This window comes from Mustela lutreola, chromosome 9, assembly GCF_030435805.1.
Source record: "Mustela lutreola isolate mMusLut2 chromosome 9, mMusLut2.pri, whole genome shotgun sequence".
Taxonomy (NCBI): domain Eukaryota; kingdom Metazoa; phylum Chordata; class Mammalia; order Carnivora; family Mustelidae; genus Mustela; species Mustela lutreola.
This window is the reverse complement of record NC_081298.1, coordinates 38,905,750-38,918,287: the sequence shown is the minus strand read 5'-3', so window position 1 is coordinate 38,918,287 and position 12,538 is coordinate 38,905,750.

Genomic DNA, 12,538 nt, shown 5'->3' with positions numbered 1-12,538 from the left:
CCTGCTTCTCCCTCTGCCTCTGCCTGCCATTCTGTCTTCCTGTGCTCGCTCTCTCCCCCCCCTCTCTGATAAATAAATAAAATCTTTAAAAATAAATAAATAAATTCTAGTTAACATAAAATGCAATATTGTTTCAGAAGTAGAATTCAGTGATTCATCACTTATATATAACACCCAGTGCTCATCACAAGTGCCTGCCTTAATACCCATCATCCATGTTGCCCATTCCCTCCATCAACCCTGTTTGTTCTCTATAGTTAAGAATCGCTTATGGTTTGTTTCCCTCTCTTTTTCCCTCCTTCCCATATGTTCGTCTGTTTTGTTTCCTAAGTTCCACGTATGAGTGAAATCCTATGGTATTTGTCTTTCCCTGACTGAGTTATTCACTCAGCACAATACCCTCTAGCTACATCCATGCCATTTCAAATGGCAAGATTTCAGTCTTTTTCATGACTGGGTAATATCTATATATCTATATCTATATCTATATCTATATCTATATCTATATATCACATCTTTATCCATTCATCAGTCGGTGGACATTTGGGCTCTTTCCATAATTTGCCTATTGTGAATATAGAGCTCCACTTCTGAAGGAACTTTCACTTACAAACATGCAAAGAAGGAGCAGGCATCCAAACCTCAGGTCAGGGCCTAACAGGCCTGCAGTGAATTATACCCCACAAGTGCCTGCAGTGTGAGCACTTCAGTGACAGGGATAAGGACAACTAGGGGAGTATGGAAGGCAGATGGGGGGTCCTGTCTCAAAGTCTGGATGAATGAAGATTGAGCTTCTTAGAGGTAAAGCTTGTAAACAGAGCTGCTGGCAGGGAAGAAAGGGTGACTCTGCTGTGTAGAGCAGAGCACTGTCAGAAATACGGGAGCAAGGGCAGTGTGAGCTCATCAGTTTCCCATTTCTGTTAATCATACCAAGTAAATGTGGCAAAGCCACTGAAAGCATGAGCGGCTTAGGGTGATTGAGCCATTCAAGTGTCCATTTCTGGACCTCTTGTCTGGAACTGTGGCAGAGGCGGCTGGTGCCTGCATGAGCCCCTGCCACACCCATGCAGCTGCCTGACGACTGGCCAAGGGTGAAGGAGCCTCCCGCCTGTCCAACCCTTCTTTCTGCTTATGACAATCCCACCTCCTCCACCGGCACACAGAGCTCGTATATTCCTTCTGCTTCTGATAGCTTCCTTGACTATAAGCTTTTTGTTTTTCTAAATCCAGTTTTCTTTGTAACTCCTTTTTCCCTCTACATTTTCTCCCCTGGTTCTTTATTAAAGCCCAGTAGGTATTCAAGTCAATAAATTTTTTAAAAGTCAAGCATGATTAATTTTTTTTCCCTAGAGCAAGGGTCCAGAGTCATTTTATAAGGAGCATGCTTTCAGAATTCTGTGCTTTCCCCCAACATCTTAAGGGGTGGGTTTTGACAGCTGTGGCCGAGAGTGGCTGGTGAAAGCAAGAGAAGAGAATACAGTCCTGTGGGAAGCAGTGGCATGGTACAGCTTGCTGCAGCCTTTTTCTAGGAATCCCAGGAAGCACAGAGAAAAGGGTGTGGGGAGGCTAAGGAGACTCTTCTGTTTTTCCCTTTTTTTTTTTTTTTTTTAAAGATTTTATTTATTTATTTGACACAGAGAGACGCACCAAGAGAGGGAACAGGAGCAGGGGGAGTGAGAGAGGGAGAAGCAGGCTTCCCATTGAGCAGGGAGCTGACAGGGGGCTGGATCCCAGGACCCTGGGATCAGGACCTAAGCCCAAGGCAGACACTTAACCGACTGAGCCACCCAGGCGCCCCCTCTTCTGTTTTTCGCATTTCATCTTCACGATGAGGCTGGAGGTGCACATAATTACCTCTGTATTCCACAGAAGGAAACAGAGGCTAGGAGAAGCTATGCAACTTGTTAAGATCACACAATAATGTGATCACATAATAATAAACAATAAAGCTAGAATTTGAGTCCAGACCTGACTCCAAAATACTTTTTCCTCCATAGTACTATTCCAGTTATTTCTCACTGCTTAACAAACTACTCAGACCTCAGCTGTTTAAAACAACCATCATTATATCTCAGGCATTTTGGGCAGGGAGTGGCTGTGTGATTCTTCTGTTCCACATGGCATTGACAGAGGTCACTGGTTGGTGTTCAGCTGGTGGACAGATGGTTCTAGAGACTCGAAGACAGTTTTGCAATCCTGGCACCTTGGCAAGGTCGCTGAAGGCTAGACTTAGCTGTGAGGGGTGACCGGACTCTCTGTATGTCGTGATCTCTTCTGCATGATGGACGGAGTCATGGGACTTTTTACACAGCATCTCAGGACTCCCAGAGAGGTTCACAGAGACCCAGGCAGAAGCTGCAGGTTTCCTAAGACCAAGGCTCAGAAAATCCCAGAATATCACTTCTGCCACATGCTGTTGACTCCATCTCTCAATGGGAGTAGCAACAAAGAATTAGTAGCCATATTTAACCTACTACAAATAGACGATCTAAAAACTGACCAAGGAGGGGGAAAAAACACCTACCTACCAAGGGTTATATAAATTCACTGAGGCATTGAGCTACTCGGAAGATAGGGTTGTCTGTGAGGTGAGATTCTTCTTCCATGTTATAGCCTTCCCGCTGCAGTGATCTGATTACTTCTTCAGAATAGTGTGACTATTAGCAGAAGATACTTAAAAGCAGAATCATAGTATTTTGATACTAACTGATGAATCGGTTCTGTCTCAAGAAGAAAGGTACGTGTAAGCAAAGTACATGGATTGGCAAATGTAAGGAGTATGTCAAAAGAACTGAATGCAACAAGTAGGCCTGCTTCAGCCTGGAACCCCTGACTGAGGAGCAAGGGAGTATGGGAAATGGTCAGTTTGAGCTGTTTCCTCTCCTATCCCCAGCTGCCCTGCTTCTGGCTCTTCCATGGTAGAGGGAGAAGGAGTGGCAAGAGGAGTGGCTTAAGGACTAGGCCAGGTTTTGCTAAAGCTGCCTGGAAGAAATCTTGCAAAAAGTGCTCGCTGAGCATGGAAGTTTACCATGTCTGTTCCCATGGAATAGTTTTGTGACTTTCTTGTGGATTCCACTGCTGGGAACGTTTTTGTTTGGGATCTCCTGAAAGCTAAGCCTGAGACCAGGATTTGTGTCTAGACAATTCAACTGGAAGGTGATCCCAGGATTCAGAGTGAGGGAGCCAGAAGGATGAAAAGTCATAAAAGAAGGTGTATTATTGAGGTCACTACTGTGACCTCAATAGGTAGGACCTTGGGGGTCCTACCAAGGACCAAAAGTTTACAAAATATCTCCCAGAATTTTATGTCTGAAAAATGAGAGGCTGGGTCACTTGCCCATCAGTTACCTTCTCCAACATCTGAGGATTGCGCAGGGCTGCAATAACTCCCCCTCATCCCTTTCCAGGCTATTTCTCAGAGGCTTTGGGGATGTCTCTGAGATAAAGACCTGTGCCTTCCCTCAACATTGGGCACAACTAGCAGGAGTCTGGGGTTGCAGGAAAAGGCCCTCCACAGCTCTAACTGAAATCAGAGCTGACCAAGAAAAGCATCTACTTCATGAGTGAGGCCTCCTGAGCCCAACAGCCCTGCTCATCCATTAGTCCATCCAACAGATTCTCTGGTGGGACTCCCTACCTATGGTAGGCTGAATAATGGGCCCTCAAGGACATCCATGTCCTAATCCCGGGAACCTATAAATGTTAACTCCTATGTCAAAAATAAAACTTTGCAGAAGTGATTGCATTATGGATTATCAAGATGGGAAGATCATCTTGATTATCTGGTAAGACCTAAAAATCCAGTCACAAGTGTCCTAATAAGAGAGGGGCAGAGAGGCCTGACACAGACAGAAGAGGAGGAGGCAGTGTGACCACAGTGGAGTGATGTGGGTGCAGCAAAGGAATGCCAGCAGCCATCAGAAGCTGGAAGAGGCAAGGAATGGATTCTCCCTTAGAACATATGGAGGTAATGTGGTCTGGCCAACACCTTGATTTCAGACTTCTGACCTCCAGAACTGTGAAGGAATGACTACCCGTCATTTTAAGCCACCAATCTCGTGGTGATATCTTTATAATAGTTCTAGGAAACTAATGAAGTACCCTCTCTCCAGGCAAGCTCTAGGCTGGCTCTATCCTTGTGTCCTTCATCTGGTCCCAGAAGAACACACATTCTTGACCCTGCCCTTGGTGGAAGAGCAGCCAGCTCTAAGGACAGCCCATTAGAGAAGGATGATATGGAAAAGCAGAATCATGGTATTTGATACTAGCTCATGAACAGTGTCTGTATCAAAAGGAAATGCAGGTGCAACAAAGTAAATAGATTAACAAATGTAAGGAGTATGTTGAAAGAACTGAATGCAGTAAGCAGCTCCTGACCTGCCTACTTCAGCCTGGGACTTCTGAGAAAGGAGAAAGGAATGCTCCTCTGATTCTGTTGGTCTCATTCTCTCTCTCTCATCTGGGGCAGGTAACCATAGCCTCTCCCCACTCAGCGTCTGTCACACTCCAGGTTACCATCCCCCACATTCTAGGCACTGCAGATGAAGTTCTCCAAGCTGCTTCCTTTGAGCCCCCCTCCTTTGGTGACAGTTGATGGCAGAGGTCCCTCTCTCCCTCCTGCCTTGGGAAATACAACAGCAATCAGAAAACTCCCTGCAAAAAAAGTTGCTTCAAATACTCGAGCCCCCAATCTCCACCACTTTGCAAATCCACGGAGGATATCCAGCCACTCAGTTTAGAAAATTGGCTCTTTTAGTTAATTCTCAGCCTATAGGCCTCAACATAAATCTAGGCACCAAGAGTCCTGTATTATCACCCAGAAAATCCCCATCTGACGAGGTCATCACTGAGAAGTGTGCGCCGAGCTGGGAACAAGCAAACAAAGAGCTCCAGTTCTAACTGTGCCAGAAACTACTGCTGTGGGCTCCATTAGTTTCTTTCTCAGGAAAGTACGAAGGTTAGAAGAGTCTGCAGTTCCAAAGCCACGAAACCAACAGTGAGGTGCACAAAAGTAGCTTCAGAGCTAAGATGGCCCCCCTACCACTGGCAAGTTAGAAAAGGCTCCTTCAGTTTGTAATGGGTTCATAAAAATAGTCTCAGCCAACTCTATTCCACACCCATGGAAAACACCTGAGGCATCAGAAAAGAAATTTATTATTATTTTTTTATAAAAGTCATTGTTACCAAAAAAAAAAAAAAAAAAAAAAGGAAAATGCAGAACGGGTGGAAACATAAATCATGGATTTCACATTAAATTTGGCTCCATGTGAGGTTACAGGTTTCCCCACCACTTCTGTCTTCCCTTCATTCCTTATTCTGCGAGAATGAATTCTTTCCCCATGGAGTATTTTGTTAATATGATTAACATGGAAAAGCTATTTACCTCCTATAAGATGTATCCTTTTCATAAGGAAAAGTAGCAACCCATAGCAAATATAAACATGCCATTGTAACAATGGCTTATTATTAATAGAAAACTAAAAATAGTGATTCCACTAGCGCTACCTGGAGGAAAGCAGTCTTGTGCTGAACATGCATTTCCAGAGGCACCATGGACCTGAAGGGTTTATAGTTCCCCAAACTCCAAATGCTTCTCTTCTCAGCGTCTTCTGGGAAAACCCAAACTAAAATAATCTGTTGAAGAACGAATTGTCACATCTTCCAGATAAGAATATCCTGGCTCAGAGAACACATAGGCAACATGCCCAAGGTCATACTGATGAGGGAACAGAAGGCTGGCTGAAGACAAAGTACCACCTCCCCAAGCCCCCTTGCCCCCACTCCTGGATGGGACACGTGTGACATTCTTCCAGAAATCTCCCAACTATGTTAATGTTAATGCCTTGCTAGAGGGGAAAGCAAATCTTTTTTAAGATTGTATTTATTTATTTATTTGTCAGAGAGAGAGAGAGAGTGCACAAGCTTGCAGAGGCAGAGAGAAGCAGGCTCCCTGCCGAGCAAGAAGTGTAGGACTTGATCCCAGGACCCTGGGATTGTGACCTGAGCCAAACCCAGTGGTTTAACTCACTGAGCCACCCAGGTGTCCCAGGAAAAACAATCTTAACCTGACAATCGTAAGTCCTCCGGTATCTTGTAGGTCCTCTTTAGCATATGAAAGTTCATAATCAGCCACTCCTCACAACCCCAGGGCAGCAACCCTTTCTGCCCACAGGTCCTGTCCTCGTGCTTTAATAAAATCACCTTTGACACCAGAGACGTCTTAAGAATTCTTTCTTGGTACTCGGCTCTGGACCTCAGTTACATTCTAAAACTTCATCAACACTGTCAGTTAGTGGAAAGATTTAGAATTCAAACTCAGAGCCAACCTCAAAGCCAGTGCGCTCTCTTCCATTCTATCCACCCTCCCCATTATGCTATTATCTTATTGTCAAATATAGCTTTTAACATGACATCTATTATTTTTGCTTCTTCACATTAAAAATATTAAAGTGAACTAAAGTTAAAATTTATATGTTTCTTTAGAAAAATCCTTGTTTTAATCATGTTTCAAAAGCATCACAGAGAAAACCTTGCCAACATACAAAAATCCAAAAGGCTATCATTAATCTTGCCATGTAATTCACTGACAACTCAAAATGGAATGTGAAATCTTGATCATGATCAATCAATGCCATTGACCAATACTGTGGGTCATTCTCTGAGCTATACTGACTTTCCTCACTGTCTGGTTTTTTCTCCCATTCCCAACCCCTTCCCCACACTGTGTAAATTTGCTTTCCAAAGATGGCTTCCTTTTCCAGATGAACAGTGTCAGTATCAGCGCCCCATCCGGGTCCTCTCAGGCCAGTTCTCAGATCACCTGCATCTTCCATGTGCAGTCCCTGCACGTGGCTTCCTACCTCCAGCACCTGCATTCCTCGGTCTGAGGACGGTCCTTGGCTGCAGGAGAATTCTTGGCCACATACAGGGCACTGGGACCAGGCCTCAGCCAAAGAAGAAGAGGAATTTCCCAGTCTCCTTGCCTGAGCAGGCTGATTTGGAGTATTTAGAACTCTCAGAAGGTGTCCAAACAGGATTGAACCCCAATAGTCCCCTTTAGTAACCTACTAACTAGCACTTTTTTTTTTTACAGACTTTTTCTCCCTTTCATTTTTCCATTCCCTCACTTCCCCACTCCCTTTCCAAATAAACTACTTGCCCTCAAATGTTTGTCTCAGGGTGTGCTTTGGGGGGAATTCAAACCAAAAAAGAATCTAAGGAAAGATCATATTTAAAATACCAGAAAACAGAGATAATAACCAAGTTGGAATGAAATCAGCATCTATTTCCATACGCACTAGATTGTACACTTTGTGGGAACAGGGATCATATTTAATTTGTTCACTATGTATCTTGAAAATAGTTTATACTGTTTGGCCCCACTGTATAAAAACTGAGAAGTATGTATTTATATCTGTAATATATTAGAAAATTCTATAAAAGCATACATGAAAATGGAACATGGATCTCTGAGGCACTAGATAGAGACCCTCTCCCCAAATCCTGCAGACTTGTCCTGAATGAGAAATTAATTTTTGCTATGCAAGCCACTAGTAATTCAGAGTTTATTTGTAACTGCTGCCTAGTCTAGACTAGTAGAACTAAAATAAACAACAGGTAGATTAAACCACTTCATACAGAAGCATTAAGAATTAGCCTAGAAAAAAAAATCAAGAAAAATATTTAACATCCCAGCATGAAGAAATAATTTTTAAGCACCAAAGCAGTGAAAGTTATCACAAAGGAAAATATTACAGATATGAGTAGAAATGAAATAAAATTTCAGTACATTAAGAAAGCCACCACATACAAAATGATAGAAATGTGGAAAAATGTATGGAATGAATAGGTCAGAGAGTTAAGGTCCTTAAAGTTTAAAATAAACTATGAAATAGAAAAAAGTGGGGAAAACACAAGAAAAGACAAATAATTTAAAGCATGATCAACATTGATTTGCTCTACATTTGCCTGCACTACACTTTATACATTATATTATTCTTCATCACAGTGATTCTATAAAGGGGGGTACTATTATCATTTCTGTTTTAAAAGGAGATCACAGGCTTAGTGAAGCATTTTGCAAAACTCAAAAAATTGCACAGCTAGTAAGTGTATGTGAACTTGAATCCTATCAAATGCCAGAATGAGCCAATACCCTTTCACAGGAAAATACATGAGCTCATACTTAATGATCAAAGTAGTATTTGAAAACAATAATATATCATTTTTCACTTATCAAATTGGCAAAGATCCATTAAAAATTATAACTGAAATAGCGAGGGTGTGGTAAGACATCCATTCACTCACTCTTCATTCATCTGTAATTTCTGACCATTAAGTAATTGTTGAAAATCCATGAGGAACCAGGTACTTTCTAGGTCCTGAGAGTGTAACAATGAACAAAACAGACCAAAGTCTTTGCCTTTCTGGAACTGTCCTCTATCTGGCAGGTATATATTGGTACAACTTTACTAGGGGTGCAGCTTGATAATAATGCTCAAGAACCCTACTTATGTTCATGATTTTAATCTAGTAATCCCACTCCTAGTAATTTATGCTATTCATCTTATAGTTGTCTATGATGAGAAAAAAAATAGAAAAAGGTACAATCCTACAAAACAGACTCGCATGATGAAATGTTACATCGTCATTAAAAAGTTGTGTTTTTTAAAGAATGACAGGAAAATGCTCACAGTATGATATGTGAAAAGGACAGGATGCCAGATGATATACTATATTTGATTTTTGTTATCTAGTTAGCTAGTAGTGTAGTACTGGAGAGATAGACACTGAAAATTTAATGGTGGTTGATGGGATTTCAGGGTTTTAAGAATTATCTCCCCACATGTCCACAGTAAACCCATACAACATTTATAATGACAGTAGGAGGTAATTAGGAAACATGTTTTCAAAAAGTCTTGGTCACCTTTTAATGGACAGCTCAAATGGGAAGGAAGCTCCCTGCCTGTGTGGTATTTACTTCTCACTGGATACATTCTTCCTTCTCTCTAGCATTCCCCATCCTCTTCCCAGCTTCCAAGCTGATCAGTCAGTCATGGGTTCTCACTGATGACCACCTCGTACAGCTCCCGTCCTCACCTGTCAGTGTAGACTCACCTTCATCACCATCTGTTCCTCCATTTGGGATGCTTCAACCTCTCTGGACACTTAGCTCTCTGGACCTAAATGTTCTGTCTCCCTCATGGCATTCCTCACACTGTATCAAAAAGAAATTACGTTCTTTTTCAAAAAGAAATGATGCACCACTCCTCAATTAAAATTCATCAATGACTCTACATTGTCTTTAGGATGAAAGTCAAACTCCCTATTATTCGTTTGGGTTCCCTGAAGAAAACCTTGAAACAAGGACTTGGTATGTGTAAATCATTTACTCTTGTCTGGGCCATAGAAAGCACTCTGAATGATCTATTCCTACCTTATTTCATTAATTCTAAAATACATATTTTCCCAAAATTTAACATCTCTAAAATTAGGATACAAATCACAATGAACAGCACTTAGAATTGAAAAAAAAAAAAAAATCCTGTATTTTTTGTTGTTGTTCTGCCCCAGCTGACTGAGGGCCCTTAAAGACTGCAGCCTCTTCATCATTACACCCTAGTACCTGGCACGATGTCTGGGACCTAGTAGGTGCCCAGATAATTGGTGAAATAAACAACACAATTAGCAAAGTCTTCTCTGATACCATCCCCACCCATACAGATAGCATATCATCTCTCTCCTTGAGTTCCCCCACATGTTTTGGCCAGACCTCTTTTCTAGCATTTCTCATAGTCCATTACAAACTATAAGGGGGCACCTGTGTTACCCTGCACCCTGAAACGAAGGCAGGATCCCTGCCCTATTTATTTGAGAATCACCACACACTAATTTGTATAGTGTCTTCACACACGTGTCTCAATCAGAGTATTGTTGGTTGCAAACAAACAAACAAACAAACAAACAAAAAAACACATAATGTCAGCTTCACTGTGGTCTCTAGTCAGCCCAGGGAGAGCTCTGTGAGGGCAGCGATTAGGTCCTGCTTATCACTGGGTATCCAGTGCCTTGTCTAGTAGATGCTCCGTAAGTACTGAATGATGAACTTGCACATACCCACCTTTCTTCAGCCTCCAACCCAGTCTGACACACTCTCTCTCTCCAACACAAGCTCATCACCAAGCGCACAAAGAAAGACTCATGTGTTTTTATAACCAATATGGCAGCACAAGTCCTTCAAAATCCGCAACCACAAGAGAAGAGAGGTTAAAAATGGGGTCTCTCTGTGATTCAGTACCGCTGCAGGAAAAGCTGTTGCTCTAGAGCAAGTTTTTAGCTTTTAACGCCCCCACCCCAGCTCTCCACCCACCCCTGCCCAAGCCAAATTAAACCAGAATCTCTGGGGTAGGAGCCAGGCAGTAGTACTTTTCAGTTCTCAACATTCAGTCTACTATAATCTGCAACATAGAAATTTGCTCTAAATAAATCCCACATAAGGGGTGACTCCAAGTTTTGCAAAGAACTCAATATGGAAAGCCCTTAAATGGAGTGTTGTGCAAGGGACCTCAAGGACATTCACTTGGCATGCTTCACGACTCTACATCCAGCGTAGGGGAGGTGTGGCAGCCGGGCCCCAGCTCTGCTGGGAAGGCTGACATCCTTCCACAGGTTCCTACACCAGACTCCCTGGAACACCTGCACTGCAGACCCGACTCTCCACCACCAGCTAGTGACTTCAGGCAAATCCATCCCTGAATATGGAAACTAAGGAACTCCGTTTCCTCAATGGTAAAATGAGATTTCTCTGATGTCTTATACCTCAAAAGTTTTATAATTCTAATCTAGCCTCTAGAGAAGAAACAAAATGTCTACAATAGAAAAATGCTTTAAAATCTTTTCATGTGTGGCAAGAATAGAATTATTTTTTAAGCTATGAGGTTTATTGTAATTCTTAGTTGTTGGGTTTTTTTGACACCCAATTAATTTCATCCAGCATTGGTATCTATGTTTTGATACAGAAATTTTTTTTATCATGTGCTTGTGTGAAATAAATTATCCTAACTTGCATTTAATTAATCAGAAAATAATGTCTAAGTGCCTCTAAGAAAGAAACATTCAATCTTCACCTAAGAGAGAATTAGAACAAATCTCACTTAACTGAGATCTATTTGAATTTTGTGATAGAGGCTAAACAGCTGTCTGAGGTTGTGCAATTTATTCCTTTTTATTTTCTTAAAGATTTAATTTATTTATTTGACAGAGAGAGAGAGAGATCACAAGTAGGCAGAAAGGCAGGCGAGAGAGGGGGAAGCAGGCTCCCTGTCGAGCAGAGAGCCTAATGTGGGGCTCAATCCCAGGACCCCGAGATCATGACCTGAGCCCAAGGAAGAGGTTTTAAAAAACTGAGCCACCCAGGCACCCACAATGTATTCCTTTTTAAAAAGAGATAATGACTTTAAAAACAGTGTCTGTTTATTAATCAATCTTCTTGTGTGGGCAAGAGGGAATTTTATGTAGGACAAATGGTAAGCTAGCATCACAACATAAGTCAGTAATTTATTCCTGAAAGCATCCTTAAAATTCATTCTGTCTAGAATAATAATAGCTAACATTTCATGCTTATTATGTGCCAAGCACTGTTCTAACCGAATATATTATTAACTCATTTGATCTTCACAGCTACCTTCCCAGGAGAATAGCCTATCATCTTTCCTCTTTTACAGAAAAGGAAACTGGGTCAAGAAACTTGTCCAAGGCCACATATTCAGGACAACCAGGTCAGAGTCCATGCTCTTAACCACTGCACTGGAATGCCTTGAGAAAGTTCGTAAACAATTTTTCAGGTGAGTAGATTCTGACAATTGAATGTAGGCTCTCCCACAACTATTGAATTCAACAAGGCTATATAAATATAATGCCTAGCTTTATCTAGGCTAACGTTCCCTCAAACAGGTTCAATGTCTTGCAAAGCACTCCTTGATAAAACAGTTATTGGGTCATTAAGTCCATTAGTCTGAAATTCAATGACGACAGCTGGACATCTTGCCTGGACTTGAGACCTACCATTCCAGCATAATGCCCACCAGCACCACTGCATACCTTGCTTTGACTCCCATCATAGCTCTAGTCTTATTCTCTAGGACTGAGCTCTTCCCTGTTTCCCAGTCCCAGCAACTGTGTCCCGTACCGTTATCCATATCTGCTTTGTTTGATACCCAGATCCCACCACAGTAAGAATCTGGCCTTGAAGTCCAATCAAGTGGCTGATTCTTAGGATTTGCAGCTGAATATGCCCAATGCAACTGCTGGTCTTTCCTGTCTCCTGCTGTTTTCTGTGCTCACAGAATCCCATTGTCTGCTTGGCAGTGACTCCTCTGGGAGTTTCCTGAGGCACATGAAACTCTGATTATAGCAATGTCAATAGTTCAAAGAACTGAATATTTAGCTGAAGAGGAAGAACTTAAGGATGGGAAATAACATATAAATGGAAAAAGGAGAGTGAACTAACAAAAGTTCAAGATAGTCTGGGACAAGAAAG